We start from the raw sequence: 12,456 nt of genomic DNA on the forward strand, positions 1-12,456 counted from the left end.
TTATAATATTATACATGGTTGTATTTATAGGTGTTATTGATATTAAGTTTGTAAGTAGGCCGATTAAGTGCAAAAAACTTGGTGGGCCGAATTTGTGTAATCCGATCCTACCTATAAATATGCTTATAGAGCAGGGATCGGCAACTGGCGGACCGCGGAAGGCAAAACTATGGACCCTGTCAACGCATTGTTAGTGGTGGGAAACTATCGATAGCTTATACTATCGTGTACAATCGATATTTATTTTTTGGGTTATCGATAGTAAGCGATAGCAAAACAGGAATAATTGTGGTAGGTATCAGACAAAAGATCAAAAATTAAGCCAAAAAATGTCGACATGTTGGTTTTCTTAAACCAAAATTGTTGGTTAACATAAATAATATAATCATTTTTATAATTGAAATGGTTATTTTTTTTGTTAAATGTTTATACTTTTGGTTAATATGCTATTTATTTATATATTATTAGAGCGCGGATGTTTATGACTTAGCATATTTTTTTTGTACAGCCAGAATTACACCGGAGTATGATATAAATCCGATTCATGAAGTCTAGATTACAAATAAGCAAACTTATTCTGCATATTTTTGCATATTTTACATTTTTGAGCATATAAATGCATATATGATATATTGATTATTTCTAGATTAAGTAGCATTTATTTTATAAATTATATGTATAATATTAAAAATTGTCCATATTACTAACAATTATTTTTGTTAATTGTGTTTATGAGTAAGACCCGCATGTTATTATGAGATTTTATTATATTATGAGCGAGTCAGTGGGTTTTACCAATAAGTGTGAAGTTACGAGATTACGACGCGTTTAAATTGAATATTATTTTTGTCGACATTCAGTATTTAGTTGTGTTTGTTTGCTGCAGTTCGCATGTTCAACACTGCATTTAAATATTTTTTCTAACTCACATTTGATATATATACTAATAAAAATGCCGAAAAATTCATTAAGTAGTTTAGTGAAAGAGTTTGGGAAACATATATTTACTTCCGACGGAAAAATATTATTATGCAAATTTTGTGAGGTTAAAGTATCTGCAACTAAACGATTTTTAGTTACGCAACACTTAACGACTGCAAAGCATAAGCATGCGTTTAATCAAAGAAAAAGACGCGAACAGAGTACAAGTCAATTGTTATTAACTGAAAATACAAACAAGAAATCTGATTTTAACTCCGATCTTACTGAAGCTTTAGTTTTTGCTAATATTCCACTCTACAAGGTAAATAATTTTAAATTAAAAAACTTCTTAGAAAAGTATACATCTAAAAATATCCCTGATGAATCGACCTTGAGGAAAAATTATGTAGACAGTATTTATCAAAAAACTCTAACTAACTCTACCTAACCGAGGTCTTTAACCGTAAAATTTGGGTATCAATCGACGAGACCACAGATGTTGACGGGCGCTATGTAGCAAATGTTATTGTTGGTGTACTTGATTCTGAGGTACCTGGCAAAGTCATGCTTGTTAATTGTGAACATCTTGAAAAAACAAACAATACAACAATAGCTCAACTTTTTGATAGAACGATTAATTTAATTTGGCCTCAAGGAGTAGAACACAATAATGTTTTGTTGCTAGTTAGTGACGCCGCACCATATATGGTAAAGGCTGGATCAGCGATCCAAATATTTTACCCAAAAATGCTTCATGTAACTTGCCTCGCTTACGCTTTACATCGAGTAGCTGAGCAAATCCGTAGCGATTTTCCGTTGGTTGACAAACTTATTTCGTCCGTCAAAAAAGTCTTCCTTAAATGTCCATCAAGAATACAGATATTTAAAAGTGAAGCACCAGAGTTAAGTTTGCCCCCAGAACCAGTCATAACGCGTTGGGGAACATGGTTGACGGCGGCTATTTATTACTGTGATTCGTATCAAACCATTAAAAAAATTATTAACAAATTTGATCCCAATGATATAAGAACAGCTCAAGAAGTTTTTGGTGAACGAAGAGTTGAAGCCAATTTAGCTTTTATAAAATCAAATTTTTCGTTCTTATCTTCAGCTCTAACATCTCTTGAAGAAAAGGGGAAACCTCTATCCAATTCGGTTGCCATTATAAACATTGTTTCAGAAAAACTAGCGATTGCAGCATTAACTCCTCAAGGTAAATCAATCAACACAAAATTTCAACAAGTCTTGGATAAAAATTCTGGGTAAAAGTACTGTCCAAAATTTCTAAAATACTAGTGGATGAAACGGATTCATTTGATGGACTTCCTGATGTTATAGAAGCAGACGACATTGTAAACTTTAAGTACGCACCGATGAACTCTGTGGACGTGGAGCGGTGATTTTCAGTCTAAAAAAACATATTGTCGGATCGTCGAAGGTCCTTCAAATTTGAAAATATCAGCAAAATAATTGTTGTACAGTGTAATCCTGATACTTAAAGTGGTAAACCAATGTAAAATTTAACTTTAATAGTTTATGCACTAATTAATATTATTTTCATGTTTAATAAATGTGTATTTTGTAATACAGTAGTTTTAAATACACATTTAAAAGAGTATATACATTTTTTGAATTAATATTAACCCTTTTTTGTATATATTTGCTGAAAAAATAGTTAGGTATATTACATTTTTTTTTTTATGGCATATAATTGCATATTTTGACATTTTTAAACGCATATTTTAATGAAATATTGGTCGTAAACATCCGAGCTCTATATATTATTTATTACAAGAAATGTATGTACCTCATAATGTGATTATTAAAAGACTTATTAGGAAGAACTAAATAATTTTTATAGTATGTTGATTTTTAAACCAAAAAGAAAGTAACTATTTTATAATTTTTATATTTTAAATCATTTTTTTTTGTTAAATGTTTATACTTTTGTTGTGTTAAATTTTGAATTTATATTACCTATATTTTTTTAAATTAAATAATATGTTTTGACAGGTTGTAATTGAGTTAAATAAACAGTTTAAATACTTTGCATATTTTATAATACTTATAATTTGTAAAATACCATAGATATTTCTTGTATTTTGTACTGTGCAGCAAAGTATACACTACACCTTCATATTTCTACATTAAAAAATTAACTATAGATAACTATCGATGGTACCAACCTATAGTATCGAAAAATATCGATGGTGTTAACTATCGATAAATTCCCACCCCTACGCATTGTACTTCATTATGTTATTTTTTGTAATAGTATTATTATTAATACAGACATTTATTTAATTTAATTTATCAAACTCAGATTATAGTTATATCATAATTCATTGAAAAATAATTTATCGGGCAGGTAATAATCGGTTTTATTACAATGTTATCGGCCGACGGCCGAGTCGCAACAATACCAAATATTTCGATTTTCTAAGAACTCCGAAGAACCGACGGCGTAAAATTATATTTATTGCTTATCGTTAACTATTTAGTTTTACTACGTGTACATTCGCCGGTGGATACAGTGCGTGTTTCGTTTTATATTATTCTTTTAATATTGTAATTTTTAATATAAATTAATTGTAATAACTGAATTATTATTTTTATTTTTATACTGCTATTTTTAATATATAAAGATTTGAAAAAGATTTTTTTCACTGGACCTCATTGATTTATTATTTTAATCTTTAGGACTCCAATAGAAATTACTTGCCGACCCCTGTTATAGAGTATAGAGATAGACACCATGCAGAAAGACAACTAGCGCTCTGGGGAGACAACTCGCGTACTACTTGGTAGCGACGATTATACGCGCAATATTAGCCATTAGGCCCATTCTTAAAATCGTCAACAACCTCCCCCCCATGGTTTTAGTAATTTTTAATAAAAGTGGGTAAAATCGAAAAATGAGCAATCAAATTTTTAGCTTATAAATATATAACTCACACTCCACACACATGTATATACTATATTATGATTATAATATTTAATTTGTAGTACCTACCTAGTACCTACTACCTAAATTTAATAGGCAAAGAATTATTTTCGTTGGCACTTTTGCAGTATTGCCTATTGCGTTAACTGTAAAATATTCAAAAAAAATAAAACTTCAAACTACTTTAATATTTTGAGTATGGGTACCCATCAGTTATAACAATATAAATTATAATCATAGCCATAATAGAATGTCTAATATTGAACAATGATAAGCATAATATGTTATAAATAGAACATGAAATTAGCTGAAATAACAACAATATTATTATCATACCTTGTTAATTATTTTGTTTTATTTTTTAAATTAAAATTGTAATTGTTATACATTTAATTACCAACGAAATGGTCACTACAAATAACTGTATTGGCTGTAGGTATCCACTATCCATGGTGTTCCATCAATGCTACAGAATACAGATACACCCAAATTATTGATAGAGAAATTAAAAGTACTAGAATATTAGCACAATATGGAAGACAAAAACAATACTAACTTCATTCTTTTAATACATTTTACCCACTTTTCTTTAAGTTCTTTTTCATGTTGTCGATTTGTAAAATTAAATAATTTATGACCAGTTCGATATGTATTACTACAGACTACAGTTCACAACACAACACATTTTTTGATCACTTTTCTTTTTAATTTTGCTCATTATTAAAATTAAGTTCAAATAAAACAATACAAATAAACAAATAGTATAAGCTAAAGGGCCAATCCGTTAATAAAAAAAGGTACCTTACAAGTTTTACAAAACCACAAAACTATGAAAATTATCCGAGGGAACAAATTTGCTTGTATTGAAGAGTAGGTATAGTATAAAACTATTGAAACTATTGCTACCAACTTGTTTGTAAATTGTCCACTAGGCAGCGCCGTTTTCTGCACGGTGTCTATAGAGTTAATAACTGAGTAATGAGTCTGGCATAGGTTATAAACACAACATGACAAGCAATCAAAAATCAAAATATTGTTTTAACAACCAACATCAAAACCAGATATATATTATAGAACTGTAGGTTATAGCCCAATCAGCCCATATTAATTATGTTAATAATTAATAATTAGTTTAATAGTATACTTAAACCTAAGTCGTTAGTGTCCAAAACCCATTAAACGTGCGCATGACAAATTATTAGTTATGGCTTTTTATGAGAATAAAAGATTATTATTTTATTCATTTATCTAATTTAGGACGAACAATGTCCGTGGTCCTTCGGACATGCGCTTTCGCGCAGATACTAGATAGTATAGGGAACTAGAGACCAGCATCACGGAACGCAAATAATTATTCCCCCTTCCTAAAAAAGTTCAAGAATAATTTATTATAAGATATAAAAATAAAAAATAAATTGTTTGATGTCAAAGGTATTAATTACTTTTATAATTTCATTAAACGATAAAAATATACGAGATGCAGTCCCTAAAATTGTGTGTAGTACGACACACTTTGTGTAGTACGAATAATTCAGTGTGTAGTACAAAATTTAAAAGTGTGTTATAATAACCTTTATAATAATATTCTATAAAATTTTAATATAACAATATTAATTCAGGATATATAAAAATATAAAAATATAAAAAAATTTTTTTTTAACAAAAAATCTATTTCAAAATTTTTTTTAAAGAACCTTTAAATTTGTTAAATAGAGGTTCTACTTTATTTAAATAAAATTATTTATTGTGAACACATATTATCATTAATTGATAGGTAGTATATGTATAATTTAGATTTGACTGATTTGGGACTATGTGTGACGTGTGTAGTACGAAAATTTGGGTATTTTAGGGACTGACGAGATGTATTTAATATTTCTATTAATTTACGCAATTGAAAACATTGAACTTATATACTTAATTACGAAATTAATCCAAATAACATTAATGTATCAATCTAAGAATATTCTATCACAGCTCAGTGCTAACCGTAATTTATTTATTCTATGTTGTAGCTAGGGTTTGGAATTTATAGGAGTTAAAATAGGCAAAATATGCGCAAAAAAATTATAAAATATGCACGAAAAAATGTGAAATATGCAAAATAAATAATCAAAAACATATAATGTCGTTATGACTTATTAATTAATTTAATTATTAATGTACAAAAAAAACTAAAACTAAAATATGCAGCGTAGCTGATTGGTATTTGACATTTTATTAAAATTAAAAAATAAAAGAAACAATTTGAACCACTTTATATTATATTATATTATACAATTATTTAAAATCCATTGATTAAAAAAGAAAAAATCAATTTTTTTAGAAAATATTAAATATGCATGATATGCGTATGAAAACCAAGAAATATGCATTTATTTCATTAAAAATAAAATGTATAAAATATAAAATTTTAGTTTTTAATTTTTAAACTCAACATTTTGAAGCTTAGATTTCTAGCTTGGTCTGCTATAAATTGAGATTATACAGAATAATATGCAACTCTTATGACCTGTAACTTTCGAACCCAAGTCATAACTATTATTGAGGTGGATCCAGTTCCCAGGGATTCCCCATCAATATTATTATTTTTAAATTAAACTATATAATACTTACTATTATAGACTATAAGACTACAATCTACAGTAGATAGTAGACAGTGGCATGGGTGTTAAATAATTGTAACTTGAAGTACTAAGACCACTAATGTATGGATTACTTCTACAAGCGATGAGCCTAAAATTTATGATTGACGGTTGAAGTTTCCGGATAGTATAGGTACAGTACAGGGTAGTAACGTAACGAAAGTAACGCGTTACTGTAACGGCGTTACTTTGCTTCTAACGCGTTACGTAATTTCATTAGAATTATTTCCAAGTAACGAAAATGTAATGGAAATTACTTTTGATAAGTAATTTCTATTGAATAACGCGTTACAGTTTCGAATTATTAAGTAGGTACCTATACCTTTTGCGAATTGAAAAAAAAAATGTCCATAATGCGGATATTATTATGTTTACCAATCTAGTATAGTAACTCGTATACTATGTATATTTATTAAAGCTCCTTATACAGCTGATCTCACAATTTTGAATTTAATGACATTAGTAAAGAATATTTTTATTAAGTACAACACAGCTTTACCATAAAGTGTTTCTGTAGAGCGATTATTTAGTGTTTCAGGGGACATTTGTTCTAAAAAAAGGTCGCGTATGATTGACAACAATTTTGAAGATACCTACACTATTGTGTAAAGTTAATTTAAAACATAAATAAAAATAAAATAGTAATATTGTATTATATAGATTTCTTTTTCAAATTATATCTATTTACTATAGGTAATGTATTTCTAGTAACATTATTGCCAGGCACAATGATAATATTGTTAAAATATATTTAAAAATATTTTTTATTTTTTTTTGTAACGATAAAGTATTGAGTTACTTTTCAATTTTAAAAGTAAAGTAATTTCATTACAATTTTATTAGAGTAACGAATAATATAACTTTATTACATTTCTCTCTAAGTAACAAGTAAAGTAACTTTATTACTTTTTAAAAGTAATTTACCCAACACTGACAGTACTACAGTATAACTACGTACTAGTCGATGAGTACGTTAGATGCTATTATAGTGCAGCAAACGCCAAATATAGTTTTATTCATCGCTTCAGTTCTGGAGTAGTGCAGCCTGCAGCGGTGGTCAAGCATTAAATTGGTTGGGGAGGGGGAGGAGGAGAGAGATAAATCTGATGAGTGATGACATTATTTTTAATATTTATAATACCTAATATAATAAAAACCAAGTTTCGTCAGATTTTGTGTGTACATAAGTTTATTGTCACTACAAACGTTATGTTGCTTGTGTTAACTTTTTTTTTTCATTGAACGAAATATACCCTCGGCGACATAGGCCATTGTGTTACAAAATTTTTATTTCATTGGGTTAAAATTACATTATTGACAACTATATTATTTACAATTTTCATATTTTATTTTGTAGTTCTGCCTCTGTGATGAACTTGATGGTAGCTGAACGTGAAGAACTGTTTTGACCGAGTGACTCCGATAATTAATGTTCTTGAAGGTTTGAGGCCAGCCTTGATTCGGAGTATGAACGACATTCGGTCATTATGTGTTTTATTGACAATTCAGTGCCACATGTCGAACATACTGGAGGATCGTTTTTGCTCATTAATAAATGGCTGTGAGTAATTTGTGTGTGCCCGATCCGTAGTCTAGTGAGGATAACTTCAAACTCTCTAGGAAGGTTTGAGGGATGAGACCATGTGAACACATCTTGTTTTATTTCGTGGAGTTTAGTGCACACAGAGTTCCAGTTGGCCTGCCACATATTGGTACAGTGTAGTTTTATTATAGGTAATAAATCATGTTTGGTTATGAGTTGGACTGCTGTTGCTAAAGGGTTAATTATTGCATCTTTAGCTGCCTTATCGGCCATCTCATTTTCGATAATATCCGAATGACCAGGTATCCAACCCAGTTGAACCGTGTTTCCTTTTTTTTCCATAGTTTTGCCTCGTATATTTGAGAGCTATCTGTAGTCTTCTTACTTTTGTGTAAACTTAAGGTATGTATATTATGACTAATAATATTTCCATGTTAATTTTTTATGTATAAAATAAATATACATATTAGATTTTTCTTATGTATTAAAAATGTGTGATGCTTTAATACATTAACCCGTAATGACTATACTCGTTAGGCATAAACATTATGGTGCCTGCAATTTGATATTCGTATACGTACACACTAATAATTTGTAATCCGCATAACATTTTGTTAAAATATATTGATCTTCTTTTCTTCGTATATATTTGTATTCCAATTCGTATTCACTGTACCATTTTATTAATTTTCTAGTGCAGTCGAGTTTTTAAAAATGAAGGGAAAACAATGTCAAATGGGAGACAATAACGACTTTCGGGCTCTGAGTATAGAAAAAGAAGCCGATTTAAAAAAAAAAAACAATCAGATTCTCTTAAAATATATTACAAATCTCACATTGAAGCCATTAAGTGAAACAAGACGGGAGAGTAGAATTGACACCCTTAAGCCTTTTCGACATCACATAGATGATAAATATGATGCTTTATTTGATATAGGTAGTTGATAACAATAATTTGGACGCAATGACCAATTAATATGAAGCAGATATATATAATGCCTTTGTAAGCATATCAAAAATTTTAAATTCCTTTTTTTTCTATTGTTTTCTGGTATGATTTGCTTAACCAAATTAACCCAGTTAGTATAAGCTTATGCAAAAAAATAAATTTTGACAAAAGTGCCGTATTAAAATTATTGGAAAGATTATTAATGTACTTTGCAAATTTAAGATCTAATGACGATGAAGCATTTGAGAAGTTTATACTTGAGGCAACTTTGAGAACTAGCAAAAAAAATAGATGTAGAACCTGTTATTGAACATTCTCAGGGTAGAATTCTGGCACGACGTGTTCGAAGAAATTTCAGTTATGAGAATGTGGATGAACCGATAAATCACCCAAAATTACATTTGAAAGTTAATTTTTAGATGCGGAGCGATGAATGTATTGATTTTACCATCATGATGTGTGTTTTTATTTTTTTTTGTGTCTGTCATCACGTTTTGGGGCAGTAAAAGTGCTTCGATTTTTTACTTCAGTACCTCTTTCAATCAGAAAGTGAATCTAGTTGATACTTTGGGGGGTCAAAAGTAAAAAATTCTTAATATTTTTTTAAATAATCGGGATAAACAAACTAAAAATTAAAAGGAATACTGGACATTTTACGCACTATCAGTTTTCGACAAAATCGATTTTGGTTTTTAATGTAACTTTGAACCAAATTACCATAGATACACGACATTTTCACCGAATGTTTATATAAGTATGTTACATACAATGACGGAATTGTACAAGTTTCACTATACAATTCGCGATATACACAATAATCACTGTATAAATTGCGAAATGTATCTTCACTGTTCAAATCACAAGATTACTGCTAGTTTTAAAGGCTTAATTATTATTAACAAATAAATAGGAATACTGGATATTTTAATATAAAGTTATATACATTACAATATAATAAGTGATGTGTTTTAAAAATATTTTCTTAACAAATATTACATATTAGTAAATCATATAAAAAAAAAAACTTTAATTAATATTATTTTCAACTTCACTCATTTTTCCCGATTGTATAATACTATAATCACACTAATATAAGTTGAAATATTGCAGCAGTTCCGATTACAATGCACTAGTCCATATTAAAATCTGTTTAAATTATACTTCTGAACGACTCAACGGCAGTACTTATAGTCAAGTCGTTTGGATAAAATTTATCATTTTTATTGCATTATACCTTTATTAATACGTTAGATTCCACATAACGTTGGAAAAACAACAAATGATATTATTATACATCTTATTATACATCTTATTATACATCTTATTATACATCTTATTATAGATTCACGTATTTTATTTCATATCACGATGTGTACTGTGTACACTTTACAGTAATATGTTATTTTATACGATTTGTAATTTTTATAATATGCTTTTAAATTTTGTGATTTGTACAATAAAGGTACATTTCGCAATTTGTACAGTGATTATTGTAGATATTGCGAATTGTATAATGAAACTTGTACAATCTAGTTACTTTGTACAGCAACATTGTACAATTCGCGATGTGTACAAAAATCACTGTACAAATTGCGAAATGTATACAATTCCGGACATTGTATGTAACAAGTATATTCTATCCACCATGCAATTTCTAAAATTTTCTACTTAAGTTGAACTATTCATAGGTATTTAAAATTTTCGATCATTATTAGTTTTTTTTTAAATTAATATCGATCAAAATTTATTTGTTGGGTAGAAAAGCTTGACAATTTAATATAAGGCTCTTAACATATTGTTGGAATAGCCTAGTTGAAAAATAAAATAAATTCATAGTCACAATTTTTTTTTTATAAGCATTCAAACTTCAAAGTTTGAATTTTGACAAAATACGTAAAAATCATGAAAATTCGCAAACTATTTTAAGCTAGAAATTCATAAAAATTTTCTTTTTAAATCTAATATTTGAAAATTTAATACAAGATTCTTTACAAGTTTATCAATCTTTATCACAAAAAAAATGTCCACCGGAAATTCAAATTACATTTTTATGAGCATTTGAAATTTAAATTTTTACAACATTGGATTTTCACTGCAGGATTTAACATTTAGCGATTTTCTTATTTTGGTCTAACTCTAAAACATATGACGGCAGATACTTGAAATTTTCACTGAATGTTTATGTAAGCAATTTATATATTTAATGCAATTTTCAAAATATTTAGATTTGTTTTGAACGGTTTTTTTTTCTATAAATATCGATACAAATTTATTTGTTGAGTAGAAAAGCTTGAAAATATAATACAAGGCTTCTAACACATTGTAACAATAGCAGTTGAAAAATATTAAAAATACATAGTCACAATTTTTTTAAAAGCATTCAAAGTTTGAATTTTGACAACCTACGTAAAAATCACGAAAATTCGTAAATTTTTTTATGCTAGAAATTCATAAAAAATTTTCCTTTAATATCTAAGATTTGAAAATTTAGTAAAAGGCTCCTAACATATTATTACAACAGCAGTTGAAAAATAAAAGAAATACATAATCACAATTTTTTTACAAGCATTCAAATTTTAATTTTGACAACATACGTAAAAATCACGAAAATTCGCAAATTATTTTAAGCTAGAAGTTCATAAAAAAATGTCTTTTTAAATCTAACGATCAGCCTTTCTATTGAACGGCTGACGTGAAAAAATTGGCACACCGCTTCAATCCGGGCCTGCGTTCATAGGCGCACATAGGGGGGTGCTTGGGGGTGCTTAGCACTCCCAGGTTTAAAATTAGCACCGCATAAACTATTTAAAATATTTATTACATAGTCATATCTTTTGAAATATTATTATATAAATCTGTTTATGTATATCAGGATATTTTTTTAAAATATCAACAGTTAGTTTATCAGCAGAAATGATGGTTTTAATGAATAGTCTACCAGCCAGCTTTATATATGAAGGCATGAAAAATCAATGTTATAAAAGTTCGTTTCCAAATGTCTGTAAGCTATTGGGAATAACAATTCCAATTTCTTCGTCAACGTGTGAACGCTCCTTCTCAGCTATGCGTAGATTGAAAAACTGGTTACGCGCCAATATGGGCCAAGAAAGATAGAAAGATTTACCAAGCTATCTACGCTTAGCATTGAGAGTGATCTTACCAATAAAATAGAGGGGGAAATTATATTGCAAACATTTGCAATATCAAACAGAAAATTAAATCTTGTCTAACATTAATAATTAATGATTACATGTTATTATAACTTGTAATATAATTACAAAATATTTATTTTTATTTTTAATAAAATTTATAATTATTGCAATGCAATTATTATAGTATTAGGGTGGTGTAGTGGGGGGCTTCGCTCCCCACGGGTCTGTGTACTATAAATTATTTCAACACCCCCTAAATTCACACCCTATGTGCGCCTATGCCTGCGTTAGAGTAATAATCT

General features: G+C 28.5%; 1 pseudogene; it reads left to right on the forward strand.

The window, feature by feature from the left end:
• Positions 1-952: 952 nt before the first annotated feature.
• Positions 953-2,420, forward strand: LOC149055736 (uncharacterized; annotated as a pseudogene).
• The last annotated feature ends 10,036 nt before the right edge of the window (positions 2,421-12,456 follow it).

This window comes from Diuraphis noxia, unplaced genomic scaffold (assembly GCF_037042655.1).
Source record: "Diuraphis noxia isolate RWA-SAM2 unplaced genomic scaffold, SU_Dnox_SAM2 contig0004, whole genome shotgun sequence".
Classification (NCBI taxonomy): Eukaryota; Metazoa; Arthropoda; class Insecta; order Hemiptera; family Aphididae; genus Diuraphis; species Diuraphis noxia.